Source organism: Octopus sinensis, linkage group LG17 (genome assembly GCF_006345805.1).
Source record: "Octopus sinensis linkage group LG17, ASM634580v1, whole genome shotgun sequence".
In the NCBI taxonomy this organism is placed as follows: domain Eukaryota; kingdom Metazoa; phylum Mollusca; class Cephalopoda; order Octopoda; family Octopodidae; genus Octopus; species Octopus sinensis.
Window position 1 is genome coordinate 50768903 of NC_043013.1, and position 12500 is coordinate 50781402.

Consider the following 12500-nt stretch of genomic DNA (forward strand, 5'->3'; position numbering starts at 1 on the left):
CCAAAATGCATGGTGGTACACTTGTCTACAGCCAGTTTCAGTTGCCAGTCTGTGATCCATTGCTGCATTGTGTCTAGGTCTGATTGCAGGAGAGAGTTGTAGACATCAGGATCTGTCCCCTTGATTTCAAGGTACAGCTTGATGTCGTCTGCATATTTCAATACTGTGGCATTCTTTAAATTGGCATCTATGTCATTAATGTATGCCACAAACAAGAGGGGACCAAGGACAGATCCCTGTGGTACACCCGATGACATCTCATATGGTGTAGAGTGCTGCCCTAGAACTGTGACTACCTCCTTTCGGCTGAGGATGAAGGATTTCAACCAGTTAAAAAGGTCATCCCTCACACCCATTGCAGAGAGTTTCACCATAAGCCTTTTGTGTGGCACAGAGTTGAAAGCCTTAGCAAAGTCAAGGTAGACAACATCCACCCATGAGCCACTGTCAGTGATCTGAGTAATGTCCTCAAGGAACTCGACAAGCTGATCACTGCAGCTGGAGTTAGGGACAAATCCATATTGTGAGGGTCGGATGAGACTGTGAGAGACTGTGAGATTATGTATAAACATGCAAGGTCTTTTCCACATGGTTTTACTACAATATTAAAACAATGGAGTTTAATGACCTATTATTGAGTTCATAATTACTACTGCTACTTTCATCTTTAAAAACCAATTATTTCATTCTCTTTATTAAGCTATCTATCTATCTATCACAAGGGGCTACACACAGAGGAGACAGACAAGGAGAGACAAACGGATTAAGTCAATTATATTGACCCCAGTGTGTAACTGGTACTTATTCAATTGACCCCCGAAAGGATGAAAGGCAAAGGTGTCTTCGGCAGAATTTGAACTCAGAACGTAGCGACAAATGAAATACCATTAAGCATTTCGCCCGGCATGCTAACAATTCTGCCAGCTCGCCGCCTTCTATCTATCTATCTATCTATCTATCTATCTATCTATCTACCTACCCACCCACCTACCCATCCATCCATCCACCCACCTTATCTCTATCTACATCTCTGTCTGTCTATATGCTGGTGTCATGTAAAAAGCACCTAGTACACTGTAAAATGGTTGGCACTAGGAAGGGCATCCAGTTTTAGAAATCATGATAAAACAGACAATTGGATGGATGCTGGTGCCACATGGAAAATGGACATTAAACGATGATGATGAGGATATATATATCCTGTAAGTTTATTTACAGGAAATGTTTTTGAGTAGGCATATAAAAGCTATTTTATTATGTTGGCTATGGCCTGGTGATTCCAACCTGCAAAAGTGATATTCTTTTCTACTCTAGGCACAAGGTCTGAAATTTTTGGGGAAGGTGCCAGTCAATAAGATTGATCCCAGTATGCAACTGGTACTTAATTTATTGACCCTGAAAGGACAAAAAGCAAAGTCAACCTCTGTGGAATTCGAACTCAGAACGTAGTGGCAGATAAAATACCTATTTCTTTACTACCCACAAGGTGCTAAACATAGAGAGGACAAACAAGGACAGACAAATGGATTAAGTCGATTACATTGGCCCCAGTATTCAACTGCTACTTAATTTATCGGCCCCGAAAGGATAAAAGGCAAAGTCGCCCCCAGTGTGGAATTTGAACTCAGAATGAAGCGGCAGACGAAATACGGCTAAGCATTTCGCCCGGCGTGCTAACGATTCTGCCAGCAGCACTGCTTTGCAACAGTAATATTATTTATGAAATCATATCGCCCTAAAAGGCCAGAACATCACAACTTTCTAAGGGTGTTGGATATGCAGTGGTTGTTGTAGAATTTAGTCTTGTAGTGTAAGCTGCCATCTCATGAACTGGAGACTTTCAGCCTCAAATCCTCAACCATCGTCTATGTTTTTCACACACTTATATTATATAACTGTTTACCATATTAATATCTTAGAACCTGTAATTATAATCCCCTCGCAGAAAATGGCAAAATATTTTATGAATTGTTAACCTCTCACCATTTTCTCTATCTGATCTGAAAAGAATTGGAACAAAGATGTGTTCTTTGTTGAGTAAATAGACAAACATAGCGATGACAACATGATAAAACCAGAAGATACTCTCAGACAGTGTTTGCATTTTGGGGAGTATAAGCAAAACATATGGCATGAGGAAATATCTTGTTTAACACAGAGCACTTGAGGGAACAGAAGAAGAAAACTAAAAGAACATCTTTCACTCACACATGACTATGATTACAGGAGATAATAGCATAATTTCCTCCACATACTAAATAATAAACACGGACACACACATACACATAAATGTACACAGAATCACACACATACACATAAGTATCTGTGTGTGTATGGCGAAATGCGTAGCCATATTTCATCTGCTGTTACATTCTGAGTTCGAATTCTGCCAAGGTCGACTTTGCCTTTCATCCTTTTGGGGTCAATAAATTAAGTACCAGTTACACACTGGGGTTGATGTAATCCACTTAATTCGTTTGTCTGTCCTTGTTTGTATATTATATATATAATATATATATATATATATATAACATACATATAATATATATATATATATATTTGTATAATATATATATAATATATACATAATATATGTATATATAAATAATATTTATATAATATATGTATATGTAATATATATATATATATTATATATATATATATATATATATATATATATATAAATGACATATAATATATATATATATATATTTGTATAATAATATTTATAATATATACATAATATATGTATATATAATATTTATATAATATATGTATATGCTAATATAAAATTATATATATTATATATATATTAACATGTAAAAAAATAAAACAATATCTAATATATGTAAGTCTAAATAGGTTAATCTGGTTAAGACAGGAACAAAGACCATACTATCAATTGGGAATTAATTAGTACTGCACAACTATACAGACCAGGAACTAATAAATGTGACCTGTGTATAAAAGAATCTTACCAGATTTTTACATCTGAGGATAATACAGTGAATACTAGACAAGAACTTTAAGATACTTGCACATGAGGAAATTTCCCTTTACTCATCATAAATGAGTTATAAACATTTAAACAATGAAATGTTTTGAAATAACTGACTATAAGTATTAAATGAGTGACTATTCAATGAATACATGAATTGAAGGTAGTTTGCATCTAGGCGTAGGAGTGGCTGTGTGGTAAGTAGCTTGCTTACTAACCACATGGTTCTGGGTTCAGTCCCACCATGTGGCACCTTGAGCAAGTGTCTTCTACTATAGCCTCGGGCCGACCAAAGCCTTGTGAGTGGATTTGGTAGACGGAAACTGAAAGAAGCCTGTCTTATATATGTATATATATATATATATGTATGTGTGTGTATATATGTTTGTGTGTCTGTGTTTGTCCCCCCCAACATCGCTTGACAATCGATGCTGGTGTGCTTAGGTCCCTGTAACTTGACGGTTCAGCAAAAGAGACCGATAGAATAAGTACTGGGCTTACAAAGAATAAGTCCTGGGATCGATTTGGTCGACTAAAGGTAGTGCTCCAGCATGGCCACACACAAATGACTGAAACAAGTAAAAGAGTAAAGAGTAAATTAATGTACAATCTCATATCGTAGAACACAAAGAAATTCAAACAGTGAAATCAACAAATATTAAAGTGATGCCCCTACAGAAACCACACCGGTGTTATAACAAAGCTGCAAATGCAAAAGTTACTAATTGATGTAGTAGAAACACGTGTAGGTCTATTTGAAGCTGTATGTATAAATATATAGGAATTAAAAGCAATGCTGATGCTAATTCATAGCAATACTTTTAAAATTACCTCTGCCTTAGCGAAGGCGGAGGTATTGTTTTCAGTCATGTTTGTTTGTTTGTTTGTCCATGGGCAAAATATCTAAAGAACTGCTGGATGGATTTGGATGAAACTTTCAGAGATGTTTGGGCTTGGGACTGGCATGAACTGATTAGATTTTAGAATCGATCTGGTACCGAACAAGGATTCTGGATTGTTTTTCCATTTTTAAAAAATTAATTTTTGAGAGTGGTTGGGTTCATTTTTAGTATTCTTGTTTGTGAGAGCAATCAAGTTTATTTCAAATATTCTCATTTTGAAAATCATCTCTGGCTAATTGTTGCCTTGGCGGAAGTTTGCACTCTCTGAGTGCACTTATTACTATTGTTATTATTATTATTATTGATATTAAATATTCCAGGAAAACTATAATCCAGTGGAATATTTCTCTAAATTCTTCTTCTTCTTCTTCCTTTCCCCTCCTCCCCCTCTTCTTCTTCTTCCTCCTCCTCCTCCCCTCTTCTTCTTCTTCTATATATATGTATATATATATATATATATGTATTTATATATATATATATACACACACACACACACAGACTTGTCAAGCCAAATGAAATTGCAGTCATAGCCTTTGCCTGTGCCATTGCATATGGCACCAGTGCCAGTGGCATGTAAAAAGCACCCATTACGCTCTTGGAGTGGTTGGTGTTCTGAAGAGCATCCAGCTGACTGGAGCTTGGTACAGCCCCGCCAGCCTACTAGCTCCAGTCAAACCATTCAACCCATACCAGTGTGAAAACCACCCATTACACTGTTGGAGTGGTTGGCATCAGGAAGGGCATCCAGCTGTAGAAATCATGCCAGATGAGGCTGGAACCTGGTGCAGCTCTCTGGTTTACCAGTTCCAGTCAAGCCATTTAACCCATGCCGGCATGGAAAATGGATGCTGAACGATGATGATGATGGTGATGATGATATATATGCATGTATATAAACACACACATGCACATATATAAACATGGATGGACGCATACCTTTATATTTTTGAATACTCATGCACAGAAAATTGTACGCACACAGATTAACAAAAACACAAACTGTTGCTCTTACACAGATGCACACAGAGAAACAACTACATACACACACACACACACAAACACACACATATACGCAAATAAACAGTCAGATGCCTGCATACACAAACACCCAAGCATACACACACAAAAACATACACACATATACACAAGCATGCAGTTTCTCTCTCTCACACACACACACACACACACACACACACACACACACCACACACACACACACCACACACACATGCAAATGCATATCTGCATGTTTATATATTCAAACATTCAGACACACATTGACACATGCGAACAAGTGCACGCATACACACTTGTTGACATGCATGCATGCACACACATATATAGAGTGAAACATACTCACATACATACATGCAGAGAAATATATACACATGCACAGACAGATGCACAAATGCTGACAAATACACCTCATAATACATTCATGCAGATAAATGTGCATATGCACATGCAAACAAATGCACATGTGTAAAATCTGACATGCACACATACACACATGCAGAGAAATACATGTGTATGCAGACAAATGCACAGTTGCAGATTACATGCACCACATGCATATGTGCAGGTAAGCATGCATGCAGATGAATATGCATACAAACATACAGACAGGCACACATGTTGATAAATGCACACATACACATACTAGTAAGTGCACAAACATGCATACATATACACAAATGCAGAAAAATTTACAAGCATGCATACATACACACAGATGCAGAAAAATGAGTGTGCACACACATGCAGACAAGCACATGTAGAGACAAATGTCCATATATATGCACACACACACAGTCAAATGCACACATATGCATGCAGTCAAATGCACACACACATGTAGATATTTGCACACATGCACACAGATATGCAGACATATGCACACACATATTCACACAAGCAATTTGATCAGTTTGAATGTCTTTTATATGAAATCTGTGAGAAAAATTTCATGTTTTGAGTTGCTGTTGTTGTTGTTTATTATCCCCATAATTACATTTTAAAGATTAAAAGAAAAACTATTCTCACAAAAAAAAAAAATTCAGATATGTTTCTTCATGTTTCCAAAGAAAAATCAGAAAGCTAAAAAAATTAAACAAAATCTCAGAAATACAGAAATAAAGAAAAAAAATTGTTTATATTTGCTGTATTATTATTATTATTATTATTATTATTATTATATCATCATCATCATCATCATCATTAATATTATTTATGGAATTTCAAGTAGCGCCACTTGTTTTGACATTTTCTGTGGCTATCATTTCTACATTTCTTCTGAGACTTTTATGAAGAATCGGTAGAAATTTCTTCTTTGAAGAAGGGTGGCAGGAGACACCCCCTTCTCCCCACTGCCTCTTTCCCTGTCATGAAACAAAAAATTTTTTTTAAAACCCCTCCAAAAATGATAAACTCCCCTAAATCAAACAAAATATATAAAATTGAAATAAGAACAGAGAAAGTCATTTAACCATCACCATCAATGTCATCATCATCATCATCACCATCATCATCGTCATCATCGTCACCATCATCACCATGATCATCATCACCATCGTCATCATCATCATTACCATCGTCATCATCATCATTATCATCACCATCATCACCATCATCATCATCATCGTCACCATCGTCACCATCATCATCTACATCATCATCATCATCACCATCGTCATCATCATCATCACCACCATCATCATCATCGTCATCATCATCATCATTGTCATTATGAACATCATTGTCACCACCTCAACCATCTTCACATTCATCATCATCGTCATCATCAGCACCACCACAGCCACCATCTTTATCATCATCATCGTCATTGCCATTGTCAACCACATTGTCCCTAGTATGAGCACCTGCCACCACCCTTGTCTTTATCCTCATCATCATCATCATCAACCCTATTTCCACTGTCCACCATCGACCTCCCTCTTCATCCTCTACCTCATCCTCATCATCATCAACACCACTTCCACTGTCCACCGCCTACCATCACCATCATCTTCATCATCATCATCATCATCATCTTCATCAACGTTGTGTAAGTGAAAAAAAAAAAAATTAGAAAATTGTATTTTTTCTGATTAAATTCCCTTTCAATTTCACCATAATGTAAAATAGATGAATATTAATTATAATTTTAACGCAAATGAGAAAAAAAAACATGAATAAGCGATATTGTATATCTATATGTTTGTGTTTTGTGTGTGTGTGTGTGTGAGTGTGTGTAAGTGGTTTTATTGGCCAACACATAAATATACACACATTACACAAGCACACAGGCTGATATATACATACATATATATATATATACATACATACATATATATATATACATACATACATACATATATATATATATATAATATATAATATATATATATATATATATACACACATGTAATATATATTATACACATGTATATATATATATATAGTCCACACAAACATGTGGGTATATATATATATATCATCATCATCATCATCATCATTTAACGTCCGCTTTCCATGCTAGCATGGGTTGGACGGTTCAACTGGGGTCTGGGGAGCCCGAAAGCTGCACCAGTCCAGTCAGATCTGGCAGTGTTTCTACAGCTGGATGCCCTTCCTAACGCCAACCACTCCGAGAGTGTAGTGGGTGATTTTATGTCCCACCGACACAGGTGCCAGACGAGGCTGGCAAACGGCCACGCTCGGATGGTGTTTATTATGTGCCACCGACACAGGTGCCAGACGAGGCTGGCAGACGGCCACGCTCGGATGGTGTTTTTTTTATGTGCCACCGACACAGGTGCCAGACGAGGCTGGCAGACGGCCACGCTCGGATGGTGTTTTTATGTGCCACCGACACAGGTGCCAGACGAGGCTGGCAGACGGCCACGCTCGGATGGTGTTTTTATGTGCCACCGACACAGGTGCCAGATGAGGCTGGCAAACGGCCACGATCGATGGTGCTTGTTACGTGCCCACAGCACGGAGGCCAGTCGATGCGGTACTGGCTACGGCACGTTCGGATGGTTTTCTTATGTGCCACGTGCCACCGGCACTGGTACCACAAAGATACAAATTCCATTGATGTTCATCTATTTTGATTTGTTTTGATTTTCACTTGCCTCAACAGGTCTTCACAAGTGTCACAAGAAGGAAGGTATGCACAGGTGGACTGACTACGTCCCAGGTAGGGGCCATGGGTTATGGCCTGACTAGTCTTGCCGGGTCTTCGGATGGTGTTTTTATGTGCCACCGACACAGGTGCTAGATGAGGCTGGCGAACGGCCACGATCGGATGGTGTTTGTCATGTGCCACACCGCACTGACTACGGCACTGATGGATTCTTGTGTGCCACAGGCACTGGTACCACAAGATACAACTTCCATTGATGTTCATCTATTTTGTCTATTTTGATTTGATTTGATTTTCACTTGCCTCAACCGGTCTTCACAAGTGTCACAAGAAGGAAGGTATGCACAGGTGGACTGACTAGACTTGCCGGGTCTTCGGAAGGTGTTTTTATGTGCCACCGACACAGGTGCCAGATGAGGCTGGCGAACGGCCATGATCGGATGGTGTTTGTTACGTGCCCACAGCACGGAGGCCGGTCGATGCGGAACTGGCTACGGCCACGTTCGGATGGTTCTCTTGTGTGCCACCGGCACTGGTACCACAAAGTGTGTGCCACCGGCACTGGTACCACAAAGATACAGATTCCATTGATGTTCATCTATTTTGATTTGTTTTGATTTGATTTTCACTTGCCTCAACAGGTCTTCACAAGTGTCACAAGAAGGAAGGTATGCACAGGTGGACTGACTACGTCCCAGGTAGGGGCCATGGGTTATGGCCTGACTAGTCTTGCCAGGGTCTTCGGATGGTGTTTTTATGTGCCACCGACACAGGTGCTAGATGAGGCTGGCGAACGGCCACGATCGGATGGTGTTTGTCATGTGCCCACAGCACGGAGGCCAGTCGATGCGGTACTGGCTACGGCCACTTTCGGATGGTTTTCTCTTGTGTGCCACCGGCACTGGTACCACAAAGATACAAATTCCATGATGTTCATCTATTTTGATTTGTTTTGATTTGATTTTGATTTGATTTTCACTTGCCTCAACAGGCCTTCACAGTATCACAAGGAGGAAGGTATGCACAGGTGGACTGACTACGTCCCAGGTAGGGGCCATGGTTTATGGCCTGACTAGTCTTGCCGGGTCTTCGGAAGTGTTTTTATGTGCCACCGACACAGGTGCTAGATGAGGCTGGCGAACGGCCACGACCGGATGGTGTTTGTTATGTGCCCACAGCACGATGGCCAGTGATGCGGTACTGACTACGGCCATGTTCGGATGGATTCTTGTGTGCCACCGGCACTGGTACACAAGCGGTACTGACTACTTTTTATGTGCCACCGACACAGGTGCTAGATGAGGCTGACGAACGGCCACGACCGGATGGTGTTTGTTATGTGCCCACAGCACGATGGCGAGTGATGCGGTACTGACTACGGCCACGTTCGGATGGATTCTTGTGTGCCACCGGCACTGGTACCACAAGCGGTACTGACTACGGCCACGTTCGGATGGATTCTTGTGTGCCACCGGCACTGGTACCACAAGGATACAAATTCCATTGATGTTCATCTATTTTGATCTGTTTTGATTTGATTTGATTTTCACTTGCCTCAGCAGGTCTTCACAAGTGTCACAAGAAGGAAGGTATGTACAGGTGGACTGACTACGTCCCAGGTAGGGCCCACGGGTTATGACCTGACTAGTCTTGCCGGGTCTTCGGATGGTGTTTTTATGTGCCACCATGTTCCCACAGCACGGAGGCCAGTCGATGCGGTACTGGCTACGGCCACGTTCGGATGGTTTTCTTGTGTGCCACAGGCACTGGTACCACAAAGATACAAATTCCATTGATGTTCATCTATTTTGATTGATTTTCACTTGCCTCAGCAGGTCTTCACAAGTGTCACAAGAAGGAAGGTATGCACAGGTGGATCGACTACGTCCCAGGTAGGGGCCACGGGATATGGCCTGACTAGTCCTCCGGGTCCTCTCATGCACAGCACACTTCCATAGGACTCGGTCTTCAGTCATTTCCTTGGTGAGACCTAAAGTTCGAAGGTCGTGCTTCACCACCTCGTCCCAGTTTTCCTGGGTCTACCTCTTCCACAGGTTCCCTCACTGCTAGGGTGTAGCACTTTTGCACACAACTATCTTCAGCCATTCTCGTCACATGACCATACCAGCGCAGCCGTCTCTCTTGCACACCACAACTGACACTTCTTAGGTTCAACTTTTCTCTCAAAGTACTTACACTCTGACGATTATGAACACTGACATACACATCCATCGGAGCATACTGGCTTCATTTCTTGCAAGCTTACGCATATCCTCAGCTGTCACGGCCCATGTTTCACTACCATGTAGCATGGCTGTACGTACACACGCATCATATAGTCTGCCTTTTACTCTTAGCGAGAGGCCTTTTGTCACCAGCAGGGGTAAGAGCTCTCTTACTCTAGCAGTTACACTTTCAGCACACCCACCCCCGCTACTGACTTGGTCTCCTAGGTAGCGGAAGCTATCAACTACTTCTAGTTTGTCTCCCTGGAACGTGGTAGAAGTTGGTCTCTGCACATTTCCAGTGTTTATTTCTCCTGAGCATCTGCCACAGACAAAAACTATTTTCTTAGTTAGCCTTCCTTTGACATTGCTGCACCTCTTATGTGTCCATAGCTTACACTTGTGCACCTTATAGAGTTTCTACCTACACACTTTTTTACAGATCGAGCAGGGCCATCTACCTGAAGTCGTTTGTGGTTGGTCCACCTTCCTACTTATTAGGACTTTGGTTTTGGCTAGGTTGATTCTAAGGCCCTTCGATTCTAATCCTTGTTTCCACACCTGAACTTCTCCTCCAGTTCTGATAGTGACTCAGCAATTAGAGCAAGGTCATCAGCATATAGGAGCTCCCAGGGGCATCCTGTCTTAAATTCTTCCGTTATTGCCTGGAGGACTATGATAAATAGGAGGGGGCTGAGGACTGAACCTTGGTGGACCCCAACCTCTACCCGGAATTCTTCACTGTACTCGTTGCCAACCCTCACCTTACTAGCTGCGTCTCTGTACATGGCTCGTACAGCTCTCACTAACCATTCATCTATCCCTAGTTTCCTCATTGACCACCAGATAAGGGATCGGGGGACCCTGTCAAAGGCTTTCTCTAAGTCAACAAAAGCCAGGTACAAGGGCTTACCTTTGGCTAGGTATTCTCCTGCAGCTGTCTTACCAGGAATATAGCATCAGTAGTACTTTTCCCTGGCACGAACCCAAACTGCATATCATCTAAGCTAACTCTCTCTCTAATTAACTGGGCTATAACCCTCTCCGTAACCTTCTTTACCTGATCCAACAGCTTGATGCCCCTGTAGTTATTTGTATCTAGGGCATCGCCTTTACCTTTGTAGCAGTTGACTATTATGCTGCTACACCAGTCATTGGGTATGAGTCCTTCGTGTATCACCTGGTTAACTATACGGGTGACTATGCTATAGCCGACACTACCAGATATTTTGAGCATCTCTGCAGTAATTCCTGATGGGCCTGGGGCTTTCCCTGTCTTCATGCTTCTAATTGCCTTAGCTACCACGGAACTATCAACTCGGATAGCTGGTCCCTTTGTTGGGTCAACATTCGGCAGACTCTCTTTATCCCATTCATTTTCCTCATTCAGCAAACTTTCATAGTGGCGTCTCCAAGCTTCTCTCTTTGCATCCTCATTTAGCGCAAGTGAACCATCCTCCGCGAACACATTTCTCTACCACATCTCGATTCTCTCTCACACACTGTCTTGCAACACGAAATACCTCAAGTCTTTCATCCTCACGGCGCAGGACATTGGCAAATTTTCTTTTATCTGCTTCCCCTCTGGCTAGATAGACCTGTCTCCTAGCTTCCCTTCTGGCAGTCTGATACACTTCCCTGCTACCACCGTTCTTCCAGGCCTTCCAAGCCTGTTTCTTTTGTCTAATAGCCCTATCAACAATATTGTTCCACCACCATGTTATTTTGGGTCTTAAGGGGACTTTGCACCAGCCACAGATCTGGTCAGCGGCTTTCAGCAGGTTGTCCCTCAGAAACGTCCAGTTGTCTTCTACCCCATGTGTAGCTATACCCCCTTCCACTTCGTCAAAGGCTTCAAGTAACATATCTCTAAATCTCTGTCCATTCGCAGGGTCTTTAAGCTTCCAGACCCTTCTTCTCCATGTTGGTCGTCTTCTAGTCGCCCTCTTAGTCCTGATCCTAAAGTCACTAACTACCAGTCTATGTTGTGGGGTGCATTCTTCGCCTGGGAAGGTTTTGGCATTTATAAGCAGCCATCTTTCCCTTTTTCTGGCGAGGATGTAGTCGATTTGGCTAGTATGCCGGCCCGATCGTAGGTGACCAGGTGGCTTGTTGGTTTCCTGAAGTTAGTGTTGCAGATCATAAGACTATTCGCATCGCAGAACTCCAGCAGCCTGGTTCCCTCCTCGTTGCGGGAACCATAACCGTAGCCTCCATGCACGCCATGG

The 12500-nt window shown here is 41.6% G+C and overlaps 1 protein-coding gene across 2 annotated transcripts in view; it reads left to right on the forward strand.

Annotated features, from left to right (window-relative positions):
• Window positions 1–12500, forward strand: part of LOC115220910 (WW domain-containing oxidoreductase) — a 447478-nt gene that overhangs the window by 223746 nt on the left and 211232 nt on the right. The gene's annotated exons all lie outside the window — the stretch shown is intronic.